General features: G+C 28.8%; 1 long non-coding RNA gene across 1 annotated transcript in view; it reads right to left on the reverse strand.

Annotated features, from left to right (window-relative positions):
• LOC114929935 (uncharacterized) overlaps positions 1 to 20,361 on the reverse strand; it is a 95,667-nt gene that overhangs the window by 55,647 nt on the left and 19,659 nt on the right. Inside the window, exon 2 of the long non-coding RNA XR_014926431.1 lies at positions 12,865 to 12,894. This is a non-coding gene — a long non-coding RNA (uncharacterized LOC114929935). The remainder of the gene's footprint in view (positions 1 to 12,864; positions 12,895 to 20,361) is intronic.

Raw genomic sequence — 20,361 nt, forward strand, 5'->3', positions numbered from 1 at the left:
TTATAAATTCAGTTATTTTTAAATGGAAAAATATGATTATTCGAAAATTTAAATCACAACTTTGTAAAGTAAAGACAATTTAATTGAGTTAGATTAGCATTAGAAATCCATTCTTTATATTGACAGATCGAGAAGGGTTGACATTAGAAAAACGTGTTTCTATCTTGACAGTTAAAAAAATCGAGCAAGTGTTCGATTCTTCGTTTAATTTTCATTTGATTCCTTTTCATTATTCAATTCTATAATATTAATTAGCTAAACATTTCACTTAGTTAGTCTAAAACTATGCGATTTGCATTTCAAGAAAGCACTTAAGATTATTTCGCCTGATTTTAATAACTTCTTTCTATTTTCCGCATTTTATTTCGACAAAAATTTAATTGGAGAAAAAATACTTCAAGTCTTGCAAGAAATCTGTATCCACATTGGAGAAGCATGTAATTCGAAAGTTGCAAGAAAGTTTGTTTGGATTGATCGGTCGCGATTGGTATCCAACGTTAGAGAACTATTCTGTGAGGAGGATGGCATACATCCAGGCAAATGAAAATGCTATTATATAGTAATAGTTAAAGGTAAAGTCGACGAAAAAAAAAAACAGTAGTGGTTTTTAAATTGTACATATGTAAGAGGATAAGGATATTTTATAGGAGAGTAATAGCCGATTTGCCATTCTTTACTAGGTAGTGGGAAAGGAGTTCTAGTGCAATATAGAAGTCTATAGCAAGACGTTCATTATTCATTGTTTTCTCTCTTGTACAATGGCGCGTTTCACCCCAAGCGGGCCGATATATCAGCGCGTTTTATCAGCCTTCAACCGACGGTCATCGAAAATCGCATGCAGGCAGAGCCGCTCTGCATCGCGGCCGTTCTTCTCTCGTAGGAAAACAGAAATAGTTTAGTAAAATTAGACTTTGACTTTATAAAAATTACGATCAAACTGAATTTTTGTGGAGACCTTTATTTCGATGTTCCAATGAAATCCTGAAAAGTTCCCTTAATTTCATCCAGGGCCTTTCTTTATAGGGGATAAAAGGAGGTAAATTTTTGTCATTATCTCGAAAACTATCATTTTTTCGAGAAAAATAGTTATTATCAAAATGGTAGCTCATAAAATCCCCTACAAAAAAGATCTTTACACTTTTTTTTGTGGATTTAACCGTTTCGAAGATATAGAGCGAAAAAAACGCGCCCAGTACTCTATCCACGCGGTAGTGTGGAAAGGAGTATATATTTTTTACGAACCATAGACATTGCAACTCTGCCGTTTTACTCAGAAACGATTAGTTGTACGAAAAAAAAACATAATGACCTTTTTGTAGAGAATTTTATGAGCTACAATTGTAATAATAACTATTTTTCTTGAAAAATTGATAATTTTCAAGATAATGGCAAAAAACTAAAATTCCACTCCCCATAAAAAACGCCCTGAATGAAATCAAGGGGACTTTTGAGGATTTCATTAGAACATCGAAATAAAGGTCTCCACAAAAATTTAGCTTGATCGTAATTTTTATAAAGTTTTGCTCTTTTCAAGTCTAATTTTACTGGACTAAAAAGGAGAAAAAAGAAAATTTATTTTCCTACGACTGTTCAATTGCGTAACGTATCTCTCGATTCTGTCGGCGACCCGGTTCTCTTTATTTCAAATTTCAAGCTCTTGATGAATTAAAATGTTGGATGATCGCACAGATGTTATGGGAAAAATCTACCATTTCTTTAATTGTTTCTCGTATTTTATATGTGTTGATTTTTTCTTTTTATATATCAATTAATCAATTAAATAACGTTCTTAATAATGTTGTTGTTACGTAATTGAAATTATGTAAATATTACTCGTATTATCTCTATATAAATTAGATTAAGAATACGTTTCACGCACTTGGACAGAATGAACATCGAATAAGACGCCCCAGGAAGTATGCATTGTATAATAATTAATAACATATATATAAAATTGCACATTATTACGTATGTTAAGTTGTTACAAGAATCTTAATGTTTTTTATTTAAAAAAAACAATCATTGTTCTTCAATAACATTTTCGTGAAAAATTAACGAGAGTAAGCTGATGAAAAATAATCGAAAAAAACTTCTGAACATAAAATTAATTAATTATTCCATTATTATCGCGATGTAAATACAGAAACGTCCTGAAATAAATTCCATACTTCCTGCATTTTGGCAAACTCAGCGTCATTAATTACTCTTTTCTCACTTAATCATACCGTATCGCGTTATAGAGTACGAGTGTATACAAATAAATTTTCTCATCTTACATTATATATTCATTGAATCAACTAAATAAAACATTTAATGGGTTGTGAATTACGATTCGTCACGCTTATACACAGTACGTCACAATAAGTTTTCAATTGTTTAAACAAACATTGCTATATCGTATAAAGAAATTTTTAGAAAATTTGCTCGATGCAATATTGTAGGATGCTCTAAAACCATCGAATGTTCTTTTAATCAATCATTTTTCAAATATTTGGAAATTAATTTTTTTTAAACAAGGATGTTAAAAAAATAAAAACATAAATAATGTGTTTAGAATATTAAACAATTTAGAACATTAAAAAAAAAATTTTATTTCAACATTGCCTAATAAATCATTTATTTGAAACTAATAATAATGATTTGATGTGAAAAATATTTATTTGACATAAGCAAATCCTTTTAAAAACAGATAAATATTTATCTGTTTTAAATAAATGATTAGACAGTATTGAATTAAATATTTATTAATTTCATAATTTTTTTCAGTGACTAAATCATAACTTCTTTAAATTATTTCTTCCAAAAAAGAAATAAATTCTAAATTAAACCAAAAATAAACGTGACTGAAAAGACAGACAGTGGTTTTAGGACCTCCTACGCAAAGAGAAGAGTGATTTACTCTGGTAAATACTGCAATAAACAAGGACTACGCGCCCAATTTTGTGCCATCACGTGCAACGTGAGCATTAACTCGTCAATGCACAAGTCGTAGTAAGTAATTAATATGATTTAATAGAAGATATATTCTAAAAACAAAATATATATTATACATATATATATATTATACATATATATCTTCTTTCTTTAAAAAGGAATCTCAATGAATAACAGATTATTTACGTTGACCAATTCGATACTTCAGAAAATATGATAAAACACTGAATAAATAAAATATCTCGGATCTTAATTCCTGATTCTTAATTTAATCGAATCGTAAGTTTTTCGAATGCAATATATATCCCGATTTGAACGAGATAGGCTGTTTATGAGTAAGACTGCAAGACGGAATAGAAGCTCCTCAGGCCCAAAATGTTATATACACATTTAATACAGGGTAACAAGTCATATCACAACGTAATATGTTTTTATCAATTGTTATCACGAGAAATGCGCTTAAGAGTCTTGCCAAATAACGCGATCAAATATGACGTAAATTATATTATGTCATAATTTTCGAGTTACGCAGATTTACGTATCCGTACAATATCGTACCTTCTAGCTTAAAAAGTTGTTTAATAGAAAAAATTATTATTTTAGAATTTATTATTAAATTTATCGACATGGCTGTCTGAAAATTAAAAAGCAGATTGTTAAAAAAACAACATTATTATTATTTTTTATCTCTAATATTTTCGGTCATCTAATAAACGCGATGATAAAAAATGTAATGCGTAAATGTAAATATATATCAGAATATAATATTATTTAAAGAACACAAGCGCTATAGCTTGTTATAATCTATGTATCGATGTGTTATATTTCTGTCTCGGACAAATTTATTTTTCTTTCTTAACTGCGCGTTGTCAATTTTTGAAAATATTTCTTTTTTAATGTAACACTAATTTATAAACAATCGCGAATGCAATAGAACCTGAGTGTAAAAGTAAGTGTCGAGGCGTTCTAAGAGATTCCTGCAGTTTTACATAAAAAGCGAGATAATCGATACTTTTACGCGCAACACTGAAAAAAAATTTGTTAACTTGACTAATCTTTCAACTAAATATTATTTTTTTAATTAAACCTATAAATATAATATATTAAATTTAACAAAACGAATATTTGACTTAAATACTATACTGTAGAAAAATATGTAACATGTTACATAAAAATATGCAAAATTACATAATTACATCATTCGTGTAAGGATAAAATTACACGATAAATAATGAAAATATATACATTTTCATAAAATTACACATATTATTTATGTAATTTTACATATTTTTACATATGTAACATTACACTTATTTATGTAATTTTACATATTTTTATGTAATATATTCCTTTTTTTTTACAGTGTAATATATGTTGATTTAACAAAATAATAATTGATTCAAAAGGTTTAGTCAAGTTAAAAAATGTGTTGTTCAGTGTAGCAAAAAGAAATATATAAACAGATATTTATAAAAAATAAGTTGGGAGAGAAAAAGTGGCGCGACTCAATCATTGCATTCCAATCTTTCCTAGATTTCTATCTCTTCATGATGAGTTGCTGTAACGCACGAATTTTATCTGAACCGGATAATCTATGGCGAAAAAAATGATCGCGTTGTACTGTCGCGTGATAATGTGCGTAAACAGTGTGAAGACTCTTATGTATGCGTGCGTATAATTTATTCATTTTTATGGCGATTGCGCGGATCATCAACAATCGCCCCAGATACCCGCCGACACGATTTCAGAGTCGGGTTTTCAGAGTCGGGAAAAGTATTACATACGTCACAAAAGACGCGGAGCATATTTGTATAAAGAGAAGAAGAATACGGAAATTTTAAAATAATTAGTATAAATAATTATTATATCAGCAATTAGAGATTAAATGTTTATACATATAAATTGAGAGGAGAAGCCAAAAAAAAAAAATGAATTGTTAAATTTAAAAGTCTTACTCATAGGTGTTCACGGTGGTCGGCTTAGGTAGCTAAATTCTACGTAGAGAGAAGCGCGATGTCGTTAGTAAAAAAAAAAAAGAAAAACAAATTTTTTTTTCCCCTAACCAAAATTCGATCGAATTTGCTAAAGTTGAGTAAAATCGCAATCGTCGAGACGATTTTCAAACCTGATATACGCCGATATTTCTTTTGTGACACGACGTCGTCGCGATTCCTCGCGCTCTTCAGTTGGGTTAAGATACTTTTACGCGTAAATACTTATAATATAGAACGAACTCTTTGAAAACTATTTTAAATAGCGATCAATAACGATAACATAAGAGAACAAGTAGAGCATACTTATCTTCCATTAAGGAGAGAACTTTGCGCTTTCGTTCTACATCTCTATTCGTTCTTATACGCTCTTTACCAAGCCGCATTATCATGCGCGGAATGCGTAAACGCATTATTTAACAGACTGGTAAAAAAAAAAAAGGAAATGAATCTGAGAAACGCGCGCGGATCCGCGCGCGAGAACCGTCGTTTATAGAAATAATAGAAATAAACATCGTACTAACGCATATTTATGTTTACACTATGTCTACGTACAACACATTCAACGTGTCTCATAATAACTCCAGATGTGTCAGAATAATGAATCTATATGTGTGTAATAACGATCGACAAATCATAATCATAATTTCTCTCGCAGCGAATTAAATTTCTCATTAATCTCTTAAATAAATTGTAATTAAACTGCGATCAGTGTAAAGGTGAAACGCTATTTATGAGTAAGACTGTAACTATCGCGAAAAACGATATAATAATATAATAAAGACATATCATAAAAAAAAAGATACTAGTTTAATTGTCTGACATTGTAGAAATTTCTATGTAAATATGTTGCGTGCAACTTGGAGCAATGTTTCGAGGCTATGTTTATGTATAAAATAAATCATGTGTCCCATAGCGAACTCTATTTGATGTTATCTTTATTAATTATTTGCTTGGCAGACGCTTTGCGCTAGCTCTCTTACATTTGTAGGCACCTTCGAGGATCTGTACATAATCGACAAATATTATACAAATTGTAAATCTATTTGTAAATTATGTAGCAATTAGTTTGTTAGTTAAATTGTATTTTGCTTCTCTAAATATGTAGCATAATAATTCACATAAGTACACGGTTCTCGTTATCCTTTGTACGATCTCGTACACTGAACAAAAATTTATTAAATTTCAATCAATATTTATTTCAATACTGCCTGATAAATCATTTATTTCAAACTAATAATAATCCAGTAAAATTAGAATTTGACTTCAAAAAAATTATAATCAAGCTGAATTTTTGGTGGAGACCTTTATTTTGATGTTCTAATGAAATCCTGAAAAGTACTCTTACTTTCAACCAGGACGTTTTTCTTATGAGGGATAAAAGGGAGTAAAATTTAGTGTTTTGCCATTATCTCGAAAACTATCAATTTTTCGAGAAAAATAGTTATTATCAAATTTGTAGTTTATAAAATTCCCTACAAAAAAGGTCATTATACTTTTTCTCGTGGAATTAATCGTTTCGAAGATATAGAGCGAATTAAGTCTGAAAGAAAATGTGCACATTACTATAGTGTGCAGAAAAATTATATTAGAAATATTGCAATTTTACCGCACGTTTTACTCAAAAACGGTTAGTTGTATGAAACAAAGTACAATGACCTTTTTTGTAGAGAATTTTATGAGCTACAATGTTAATAATAACTATTTTTCTCGAAAAATTGATAGTTTTCGAGACAATGGTCTTTTCAGGATTTCATTAAAACATCGAAATAAAGGTCAGCTTGATTATAATTTTTTCGAAGTTTTACCCTTTTCAAGTCTAATTTTACTGGACTATAATATTGATTTCATGTGGGAAATATAAGAGAATCCTTTTCAAAACAGATAAATATTTAGTTGGTGTAAATAAATTGTTTATTAGGCAATATATTGAAATAAATATTTATTAATTTAATAATTTGTTTTTTTTTCAGTGTAGAACGAACGAACTTTCATTTTAAGGCGCGTATCATGTATAACTCGAATGTTTAGCCAATAGCAATATTAATTCCCCCCCCTTTTCCTCCCCTCCTCTTCATAGTTTCGCGTATTATCGAAACGAGAAACAAATAAAGTACGTTTCCTTATATCGCAAATGCGTGTAGTAGCAAAATTTTTCATCGATTTGTTAGCAATGCGTTATCGGCTTCTTAAACGTACCAAATTGCGCGCAATGTACGATAAGGGGAAAGAGAAAGATTCCTCCATACTGTACATATCATGTGCCATAATTCATTTACCATACTTTGTGTCCAACTTTGTTCCAAGTACCTACTCAATTATAAATATTATAGTACATAGTATAATAAAGTAAACCTTGATGTTATTGATAATTTTATTGTATACCTTTCACTTTCCACTTTCCAAATACTTTTTAAAAATTTTCTTAGAAAAAAGGCATATGTTGGGAAAAAAATATATGAGAAAGACACGAAAGATAAATATTAAAAATTTCAGAGATCATAAGAAATTAGTAGACGGACAGCTACAATAAAAGAAAAGAAATAAATTTATTAAGTTTATGCGCGATTAAAAAGAAGTTAGGTTCTTAAAATAAGAGTTATATATATTTTCGTTATTTCATATATAAATATTAAATATATACGTACACTGAAAAAAAAATTGTTAACTTGACTAAACCTTTTAACTAAATATTATTTGGTTAATTGAACATAAAAAATATTTAAATTAAATACAATTTATTAAATTTAACAAAATGTATATTTGGCTTAAATACTACACTGTAAAAAAATTATATAACATGTTACATAAAAATATGTAGAATTATATAAATAATAAGGGTAAAATAACACGATAAATATATACATTTCCATAAAAATAGTGGAATTACACTTATCATTTATGTAATTTTACATATTTTTCTGTAATATATTACATACTTTTTTACAGTGTAATATATGTTGATTTAACAAAATATTATTTTGTTAATTGAACATAAAAAATATTTAAATTCAATTCAATTTATTAAATTTAACAAAACGTATATTTGGCTTAAATACTACACTGTAAAAAAAATTATATAACATGTTACATAAAAATATGTAAAATTATATAAATAATAAGGGTAAAATAACACGATAAATATATACATTTCCATAAAAATATGTGAAATTATACTTATTATTTATGTAATTTTACATATTTTTCTGTAATATATTACATACTTTTTTACAGTGTAATATACGTTGATTTAACAAAATAGTAATTTAATTAAAAGGTTTAGTCAAATAAACAAATCTTTTTTTATACTTTTCCATCTTCTCGCGTCGTTCGCATAGCACAAGAAACTTTTCGTCTATTACAGTTTCGTGAAATGCGTATTTGTAAAAAATGACGAACAATAACTATTCCCGCGGAAAATAGGTATCGCACATGCAATGTTTTTATTGAACCGAATCCAGACATTGCGTGCCAGTCCATAGCGTTGCGTGGAATTATAAATTTATATAGCAGGCACGTGTACGCCGTTAAAAAGATTATTTATCCAAATCAGAATATCGTGCTCCTCGCATTTCACGCGAAAAAACGAGTGGCATTTTCATACCGCATACAAATGACATTTTCCCTTCGATAATCATAAAAAAAAAGTAAGAGATAAATATCGCTCGAACTGATTCGCGTTAATTAACAATTAACTCGCGCCTAATTTTCTATTCGAGCAAGTCGAAATTAAATCCAAAGTAAGACACCTGTTAATTGTGAATTGTTCAAAGTGTCTGGAACGAAAGTGCCTTCTGATAATTAATCGCGCAGCTAACATTATCAACGCTTGACACAGTTCTGTCATATCTAATTAATGCGATACCGTGCATCCATTACGAATAATGCAATTAATTATTACGCATCAAATGGCTGTCTATTAGACGACAGTTTTCATTCAAATTTTGATGCATATGTTTAGTGAATCTATATACAATATATATATATATATATATATGAAAAAGCAGAGGGAAAAAAATACACACGAACAGTGTAGGGATAAATATTTCAGACGTGTTGCATCGCAAGAGTAAGAGTGTTGCAATCAAACTTAATTAATTTAAATAGTTAATTTATAAAAAATAAGACTTATAAATTTTGCACTTTATACATCTCTGGCGTGATTTTATTTTTCTTTCCTCTAATTTAAATGTTGTTAGAGATAAACGCGTTTTTAAATTAACTCCGTCGAGAGAGACTTATTTGCGCAGTCCTCTCGAAATAAAACGCGGAGAGCAAAATTATTACATTAAAAAGTAACGAAAAAAGCGTATAAAATAATGTTTTATATTAAATTAAAATTAACAGCGATACTTTAACGTATATAGTTTACGGAATCCGTTTATCTCATCCAAATTACACGTATTGAGCTGCAAAATCACACACAATCGCTCGAGTATTTGCAAAGTCGCGAATGCCGTGTAACAGCGTTGTATGGAATTCCATTGCATAATTATCTATTTCACAGGCAAATCATTATACGGCTCGATTGCAAGTGAATTTTACAAGGGGCAACAAGAGTTCGGCAGCAAGACGAAACGATGTAGTTGCCTATATAGCCGCGAGCTATTGAAATTTACTTGCTCCAACAATATCTACACACGTATATATGTATATGCACGATTCGCATGAACAATTAAGAAAAAATTATTAAAAACAAACGACGCGCATAATTGGGAAAATATGATTTTTATATTAGACCGAAAAAATTAACGAAGCAACATTCAGGGTTGGGCAGACACTTCGAAACAAAATATTTAAATACGAGATACAAGATACTGTTTGACGTATGTATCGAAATACTTTGGTTTTGAAATATATTTAAATACTAATTATATTTAAATACATTTATAAATACTTTTAAATACAGTTATTCTCAGTCAGCTTCTTTAAATTTTCTGATTATATATTATATACTTAATATTAAAATAATTACAAAAAGATTACCTATTATTATTTAAAAAATTAAATGTACTACTACTATTACTATTATTTAATACTATTAAATAATGTTACATACTATTTAATACTATTAAATAATACTATTACTATTATTTAAAAAAATAAAATTTATTTTATTATTTAATTTATTACTTAATTTAAATGTATCTTGTAAACGTATTTAAATATGTATCTCAGATACTTTAACATATCTGCCCAACCCTGGCTGCATTTCGAATTAAACGATACGGCATAGAATGACGATAAAATTATATGTCGTTAGACGTAATTTAGCTTTAATGATCCGCGCAACTTCTCAAGTTATCATTCTACTATCTACTTTATTATACTTGCTATTGACTCAGATCGGCACAAGCGGTTGGTTAATATTTGTTCATCGAGAATGGACAAACGGACTCAATTTTAGGGGAAGCTAAAAGCAAGCGGAACAAGAGATACTACGTGGCTTTTGTTTATGCAATTTTTCCGCCGCGGCTTAATTTCAATAAACAATTTATTTGAATAATTTACCTGGAAAAACTGTTAAAATTTTTCGAATACTATATCGTCTGAATATAAATAAAAGAATTTAATCGCGTGAAACAATATCATATAAAAGTTGCGAACTTTTTTAACATCTTTAATCTTGCAAAGGAAAAATAGCGCTTTTAGAGATTTACCATCGCTAAAACAAAAAATGTTAAAAAATTCCAAAATATAATAAATATATAGAAAAATGTATCTATATTTTTCCTAAAAAAAACAGAGTGTCTAGTAAAATTTGAGAATAAAATTTAAGGATAATTCCAGGACATTTCAAGGAAATTTGCACGATTTTCCAACAATATAATAAAGATGTATAAGAAACCGAAAATTTTATTTATTTATTTATTTTATCAAGTGAATATAAATTGCACGTTAATGAAAATTAATATATGCATTACAAATATTCGATATAATATTTTTTATATTATACTATATTTGAACTTTTAAAATTTACAGAGAAATTTTTTCTTAGAATTTACCCTGAAAATCACGGTAATCGTGGATCAATATATATTGGAAGAATTTTATAAGAGTTTCTCTAATTAATATTTACCGCAATAAAAAAATATTAATATCTACCGTAATAAAATATTAATACTTTTTTATTGTAATAAATATTTAATCAGAAAAACTTATAAAATTCCATCCCACAATTATCATGATTTTCAGGGTAAAATCTAAGAAAAAAAAATTCTCTCCATGTATAAGCAACTTATGCGCAACACATTTTTAGATTCCGTAAATATACAAAATATATTGTATTATTTATGAAGTAAGATTAAATATTTTTTACTCGAACAGTCTCAGCTGATTCTTTTAGCTGAATATTTATTTATTATATATATATATATATATATATATATATATTATATATATTTATTATTTATTTAATATATATATTTATTATTAACAACATTATATATATTTATTTATTATTAAAAGCAACAAAAAAATCATAAAGATTTACGAAAAATTCAGATTCCTGGATTTCCAGGATTTTTAAAGGAGAAACAAAATTCAAGGATTTCAAGGACGGCTAGACACCCTGACAAAAAAGCAAAAACCGAAACAAGGCTTCGCGAATCAGTCGCATACCTGGGAAGGCTAATCCGATTCGACAAGTCGCCGCGAGTAAGAAAAAGCCGCGAGGGAAATGAGTTTACGGTATCTGCTGATTAATTGGCAGGACGGGTAAACATTGGTCTCGGGACCTAAGGCTTGTTTGCTTGTATATACATCGTCGAGCCGTAAGGATGAAGGACTATATGGGCTCGTTCATGTATTGAACGAGCGCACGTTGACACGAACGGCCGCGTTCTCCAGAACATGTGGCAGGCGGGTGCCTACCTAGCTACCCCCGTGTAGCTTTTGTGTTACAAATCATGTTTACATTATCGCTACACTTGTGCCGCCGTTAACCGGCGTGTTCTATACGCGCACTCATTCTCGACAGTCTAATAGCCCGAGGAGACTAGGCAAGCCAATTTACTGAGCTCAAGGGCTGCGGCGATTAGTTTGATTTTCGGATTCGTTAGATCTGTAGTCGAGGAATCGTATATATATATATATGTATTAATATGCACTATTCGCATGAACAATTAAGAAAAAATTATTAAAAACAAACGACGCGCATAATTGGGAAAGTATGATTTTTATATTAGACCGAAAAAATTAACGAAGCAACATTCAGGGTTGAGCAGATACTTCGAAACAAAATATTTAAATACGAGATACAAGATACTGTTTGACATATGTATTGAAATACTTTGGTTTTGAAATATATTTAAATACATTTATAAATACTTTTAAATACAGTTATTCTTTAAATTTTCTGATTATATATTATATACTTAATATTAAAGTAATTACAAAAAGATTATCTACTATTATTTAAAAAATTAAATTTACTACTACTATTACTATTATTTAATACTATTAAATAATGTTACATACTATTTAATACTATTAAATATATATATATGGGCGAATTGAAGAGAAAATATTATGTTAGCCCTATTAAGCGAGCGAGTAAGATTTCCCTGTTTCAGCGGAATTAAATACTCATTTGTTTTCGCCGATGACATTTTCATTGATTTAAAAAGAGTGTACTTACGTTTTGAAGAATCCGTGTCGGAAAGATTTTTTCCTTTACATGATTGACATACATATATTTCAGATTGCAAATAGTTATTTATAGATATAATTATTACAGTATAGCAATAAAAAAATGGTCAAACAAATTTATATTTCTCAGCATTTATCATAATTTTGCGCGTCGTAAAAATCGCGCAAATAGATAAATAAAACAATATTATATTGTAATAATAGGTAAACAGGGAAATAAAACAACATTATAACAATTGCTTTTTATTAAAAATAAAAAATAATAGAATTCTTTTTTTTTTTCACTCACCAGTACGATGCGCAACAGTGAAGATGTGATCTGTAAAAAAAAATAGATCACTAATTATAACATTATAACAAATGACTTTTTATTAAAAATAAATAATGTAATTCTTTCTCTCACTCACAGTTCGATGAGTAATAATGTGTGTGAACTTATAAAACACAACAATGTAATTTGTAAAAAAAAAAAAAATATCGATACATGACGAACACTCGTGAGAAAATAGTTAATTACGATTGTCTGAACAATATTAATTAATAGAATACAATCGCAGGATAGTGTTTTTTAGAATCATTTGTAGAATCATTTCTAGTAATTTTTGTTTCCTTTGTAGTTGTACGACTTAGAAATTGCAGTTGTTTAAACAAATTGTCAAAAGTGATTTCTGTCAATTTAAAACATTTGTCAAATTTGCTTTTTCCATTAATAATAAATCTCGATTGCTATTGCTACAAACAACTATAAACGAGTCTGAAAAACTTAGAAAAAGCAGATTTGAAAAATTTTTTTAATTGACACTCGACCATTTGTTTAAACAATTGCAAGCAAATTTGAAATATCTTAATGTCGGGTGCTGGTCATTAAAAATTTTTTTTATTTTTTAATTAACAAAAGTACAAACAAAATGATCATTTTCCGTATAAAAAAATTAGTTTTTTAAAACTCGGGTGCTAGATTTATATAGCTAATATTTCTGTATAATCATAACAATTATAACGCGATTATATAATATATTAATTCGTATATTGAATTTTTGTCGATTTAAATGTAACTTGAGATTTAATTAATTATAATTAATTTAAAAAATCCAAGAAACAAAGTATACATCACACATAAATTTATTTCATACACTAAAAAAATTTGTTAACTTGACTAGATCTTTTAATTAAATATTATTTTGTTAATTAAACATATAAAAATATTTAAATTAAATGTACATATTCAATCTAACAAAACGTATATTTGGTTTAAATACTAATATATGTTCATTAACAAACTAGTAAATTAGTTGAAAAATTTAGTCAAGTTAACACATTTTTTTGTCAATGTAATGTGTTAAATATTTCGTAATTATACCGAAATTACATTGACATACAACAATATTTACATATCATATCCTGTTATTTGCTCAGCGAGTCACGTCGTATTATTTCTGAAAACATTATCACGACAAGAATTACGAGATAACGTGATTATTTCCTTATTGATTATCATAATTAGCAACTATCAATCCGCCCGATTAATTAACTCTCGCGATGTACAATTCGTGTCAAAGCAAATTGATCTTTAGTGCAACTTATAGATTTCAGATAAGATTCTCGGTGACAGAAAGTTACACAAAATATCGTTTTATTTAGATCATTTGTCCATTATTTTAGTGACAAAAGTAATACATCAATCACCAAAGTCGATTAATTTAAGCAATAGAAAATCGTGATATATTGGCTATTTATTAATAATAACTAATTATTTCGATTATATATATATTTTCGAATCGCGTCTCAAATAACTTTTAATTCGGTTCGCGTAATATTAGAATAAAGCAATAATCGATATCATTTTCAATTACCAATTAAAAAGATCGACGGCGCATTTAAATCTAATCGCAAGAATAATTGTATCTAATTACAGTATTTTGATATTTGTGCAATATATAATAAAATTCACGTCGCGTATCGATTAATATCGGAAATATCGTGCGATCATATTTTACTAATTAGCTCATTTTTTACATTACAATATTGTGTTTTAAGCATCATATCGATGAGTGAGAAAGAGAAAGTTAAATGCTTTTTTATTTGAAAAAATACTTAAAAAAATCAAGTCATTCTTTGATAATGTGTATTCACATTTTTTTTGATTGCATAATTATCCATATATATAAATTTCATTTAAATATATTTTTTTAAATTTAAATTTGATTTATCACGATAATAAATGCAGTAAAAAAACTATTTTGTATTATTTATTTTTGTAAATTGCTTGCTATTTAAATTTATTTTTCATTTGTCTATATTTTTTATTATATTAAATACAGATCAAAAGTTTAAATTTAATTAACAAAAATGTTCAAGATAAATATAATCGTATTGTAGATCCATTATCTCGAATTGTATAAATTAAGAATATAATATGAATTAATTTTGGAATACGTTCGTTGATTTATTGTATGCAATGTGAAGCTCATTCGTCGTGAAATAGAATCATTTTCTGTATATATAAAGTAATTTTGAGATATATACATATATTTAATCTTATATTCATATACATATAAGTATCAAAATATTAAAAAATATTATAACATATAAAAAAATTTTTAAAACTGGTATTTTCTAATATCACGTCAAAAATACAATAGCGTACACGGAGAGAATTTTTTCTTAGAATTTACCCTGGAAATCATGATAATAATGACAATATGGTATTGGAAGAATTTTATAAGAATTTCTCTGATTAATATTTATCTTAATAAAAAATATTAATCAGAGAAATTCTTATAAAATTCTTCCAATACCATATTGACCATGATTATATAGTAAAATTTATCATGTACATACTAAACTTTACTATGCACATATTAATATTTTTTATTGCGAAATAAATATTAATCAAAGAAATTCTTATAAAATTCTTCCAATACCACATTGTCCATGATTTTCAGGGTAAATTCTAAGAGAAGATTTTTTCTGTGTATAAGCAATATATAACAAATATAATCGCGTTAAAAGATAAAAAAATAAAAGCTGATTGTAAAAAACAGTTCAATACTATTTTTTATTTATATATATTTTATAAATTAAACTTCGGCTCGTATACAATTAAAATATGTGATATAATAAAAGGCCAACTTAACGAGCTTATATGCTAATAATTGAAAAATTTTTGTTTATTAATTTACGTCATACTATACAAAAGTTACGATAAACGTTTCGACTGTACGACAGTCTTTCTCAATATCTTAATAATATGTTAAAAAATTAATTTAGTCATTTCGACATCATAAATAAATACAACAATTATAAGATTATATGACGAACGCAGTACAAAATTCATGATTGTTGGCATGTGTTAGAGCGTCAGATGCTGTTATATTATGTAACGACACTGTGAACAAATTAATATATCCGCTCAAATATTCCAATACATTTAGATTTTTAATAAATAGTATTAACTTACTTTTTTGTCAACGAACATAACACCTTTGTTAAAAAATTATTTCTTTTTACTTAACATAATCACAATGTGTACTTTTTTAAAAAACAAATCGATATCTGTATCTTACAATGTCGGCGCGCTGTATATATACCCAATTTTTAAGATGACGTAGACAATTTTTTTAGAATATCATAATAAGAACCGTCAAGACGCTCGGTGTCCTTTTTTAGGTTGATACTGTTGTTTTCTTCTTTAATATATATCATTTCTGATATCAACCTTTTATAATAATTCTTTTCATAATCTAGGATTTTTGTGTCGTTCCAATTGAAATTGTGTGTAAATTTTACAATATGATCAGAAACCACCGAGTGCCTTGCTGAATCTAATCTAATATTATTTTTATGTTCATTTACTCTTGTACCTAATTGTCTTTTCGTCTGTCCTACATATGTAGCATCACAATTATTACACGAAATCTTATATATGACCCCCGAATTATTTTGGAGCTTATCTCTGTCTTTTTGCGTTTTTATGACTCTGTTTAATTTCTTTAGACATCTGTATCCTACTGTTATATTTGATTTCTTTAATTCTGATGCTACTAGTTCCGAGATTCTTTCAATATAAGGTATCGCTATGAATTTTTTATTATTGTCATTATTTATGATTTCGTTATTTATATCTTGAGTCATTTCTTTGTTTAATCTATTAACAATAAGGAACTTCAGTCTATTATTGATTTCTGAGAAAATGAGATCAAGAGGATAACTATTGCTCAATAAAATCTCTATGATTAATGTTAAATTTTTACTATGAAAACGGGGATGTGATAATAATATTGACCGGTCTACTAAATAATATATTACACTTTTTTTGTGGCATATAGGATGATTTGAATGATATGAGAGTGTTCTACCCGAAAATGTTTTTTTCTGAAACCAATCTATGTATATTATGTTATTTATAATTTTGAGTGAGATATCTAAAAAACTTATGCTACGGTTATCCTCTCTTTCTATTGTGAATTTTAATCTATCGTGACAATCATTAGATTTTTCTACTAGATATGTGACTTGATCTTCCGGCAAGCAAAGCAAGATATCATCGACGTAGCGATAGTAAAACCTTATATTAACCTTTATAGTTTCAAGAATCCTAGTTTCTATATCTTGCATGACAATATCAGCAATAATTGGAGATAAAGGCGATCCCATAGGAGTTCCATGTATTTGTTTATAGATCGTTTCGTTGAATGTGAAGTACGTTGAAGTCAAAATAAATTTAATTACATTAACAAACTCATTTTTGTCTATTGATGTGTGGTTTTCAATGTATTCAATGTACTATTTTTTATACTCTGCAAAATGCCTGAGCTAGTAAGCGCTAATGTTAAAATGCAAATGGATAAAAGAACGAGTATAATGGCCTTAAATGCGACGGTATTAGTTACTTCAGTGTCTAGCGTCACTCTGTTGGAGTTACTAATACCGCCGTATTAGCAACCAGGTTAAAAGTAGAACAGACTATAGCTGTTAATTATTGATTCGGGAACATTTAACCGTCTGCGCCAGAATCAATCAGCCAGAGTGCATTCTTTTCGGACAAAATTGCATTTTTCATATTTTGCGCGACATGTGTTCAAAAATATTTTTCTGTTCTTACCGTGCGACGTCGATAATTTTTTTTCATAAGTATATCTTATAGATATCTACTTTTTTGAATGCTTATAAGATCGTTTCTTGTATACATTAGAAAATATTTTATCGCGAAAGATTTGAAAAATAAATAAATATCTTGGTCGATGTAAAAAATTAATTTGTTGGAAATTTGGAAGAATAATTTTTGAAATTGTGAAGAACGACGTAACACGGCGAAATAAACAGAGTACTTAGATTCGATATATATAAAAAGCCATCCCGATATATTATTAACAATTGTTTGTTTATCAACGCTTCAACATAATGATATATTACACATGCGATATTTAATATATTATGAATCATGTGTGGCGCGCTGATTTGAAACCTATTTCATATACGTTCTAATAACTAACAACAATAACAATAACAACGAATTATTTTCAAATTATTAATATTAAAATAAATACTTTATATATGTATATATATACCATGATGTAACTAAGAGAGTATAAAAATATCTATAATTATATATAAAAGTTTTGTTGCAGAAAAGATAAAATTTATAAATTTTTAGGATAATTCATAAACAAAACACTTTAGTCTTCGATCGAGCTTAATTCACCCAAATTGATCAGAATTCACAAATGGAAACTTGATTCAGATTCAAAACACGATGTTATATTTATCTATATATGAAATATTAATTTGTGTTTTCAAGCCACTGTCACGTGAGATTCCTAAATAAATATGAGAAGAACTACGGTAAAATTAAACAACGCAAACTTTTGACATTCCAATACTTGAATTGAACCTACATTACAATCCCGCTGGCAATGACAACCCCGGAGAAGACTAGTTTAAGAGACTTTTCCTAAGAAACTGCAGTATATTAGTCCCGGCGATCACGTCACAAAAGTTATTGCGATACAATGACAAACCCCATAAATGATTCAAACGAGCGCGGAATTGTCGGGAGTTATGTGACATTGTTCGACCGCTCGGATACGTTTCCCTTTCTCCTCTTCCTTACCCCTGAACAAAAGACTCTCTGACACGCAAAATTGACCGAAGGAAAAGAGAGTAAAAAAAGGATGTGACTGGGAAGGGAATGAATGTGTGTGGCCGGCAATGCTGGGGAGTGTCTAGATACATGTATCTAGATACATTTTGTGTATCTGACAAGGGATGTTGGGCAACCTGAAAATTCAAAAAATGCTGAAACTTGGTGTACAAGTAGAGTAGTTTATCCATAACGCAAAACTATTTTTTGTTTGTGCTGAATTACGATCACCCTTCATAAGTAGAATGGGTTTTAGCTTTTCTCGTTCATCTCGAAAGTTATTCAAGATTAAAAAATGTTATAGACAAAAGTTTTATGGTAAAAAAAACCTCTCTAACCACGTTAATAAAATTTTAAAAAAATAATTTTTCAAAATTATTTTTGAGTAAATGAATCATTGAGTATATGTAATAATGTTTCTATTTTAAAATGTATCGTTTCAACAGACATCTTTCAACGCATATTTTGCAAAAATAATTTTCTGTTTTTTCTTCTTCCACGTGATATTAAAATGGTAAAAAAAAAAGGAATTATTTGGAGAGAAAAGGGGCATAATTGTCGGACTTCATAAGGCCGAAAAGAGTAATAGACAAATTTTATAGTCATTTATAGTCATTTATTTATAATTGTCGGAGTTCATAAGGCCAGAAAGAGTAATAAACAAATTTTATAGTCATTATATTTATAGTCATTTATAGTCCTTTATTTATAGTCATTTATAGTCCTTTATTTATAGTCATTTAAACACAATCAAGGCCAGAAAGAGTAATAGACAAATTTTATAGTCATTTATAGTCATTATATTTATAGTCATTTATAGTCCTTTATTTATAGTCATTTAAACACAATTTACCTAGGTAGGCAAATACTTTTGAGCGATATATACATTTTAATTTGCGTATCTCTGTGTCTGTACCTAGATATATTTTTTGATACGTATCTATATATCTGTATCGAGATACATTTTAAATGTATCTTACCCATCACTGGTGGCCGGCTAGTAGCGACGAGAGAACGAGAGCGTCGCGACGCGGTGCGTAAAAGCGAATAGAGGGTTGATCTCGACAAGAATACCGAAGGAGAGAGAGCGAGAGAAGTAGTAAAGGAGAACGTGAGGGCGAAAGAAAGGGTCTCCAAGATGTCGTGACAGTGAGGGGTCGAATATATCGTTCTCCACGAGCCACTGCAACAGATATAACGGGCCCGAGTTGCCGACGCGAGACCCGAGCGATGAACGTGAATTATACATGACGCACAGAACACAATCGACCATCTCTCCTTCTCTCCATCTCCGTATATGTGTATATCTCGTTCCCTCTCGCGCGCGAGCGCGCCCCATCACAACCCTCTTCCCGAAAACCGCCCCTGCCGGCTTCCGCCAACTGCCCGACACAAATGCCGACACTTCTGGATACCTTCCTGATGCCCGGCTGTCGCCCAGCCTGTCGCTCGTCGTTTGCCGAACGCGAGTGTCTTCGATTTCTCCGGGAAAGTCCTAAGATCGCGGACCACCGAATCGAATCGTCAGCTGACTCTCCGCTCGCTCGCAGTCAATTGACCGCATTTACATCTGACATGTTCTCTGTCTAAGAGTATGCAGAATCGTGTTTATTTCAAACAAAGCGTATACCGAGATGGAGAAAC

Source organism: Nylanderia fulva, unplaced genomic scaffold, assembly GCF_048542155.1.
Source record: "Nylanderia fulva isolate GAGA-0341 unplaced genomic scaffold, ASM4854215v1 Scaffold9, whole genome shotgun sequence".
NCBI lineage: Eukaryota > Metazoa > Arthropoda > Insecta > Hymenoptera > Formicidae > Nylanderia > Nylanderia fulva.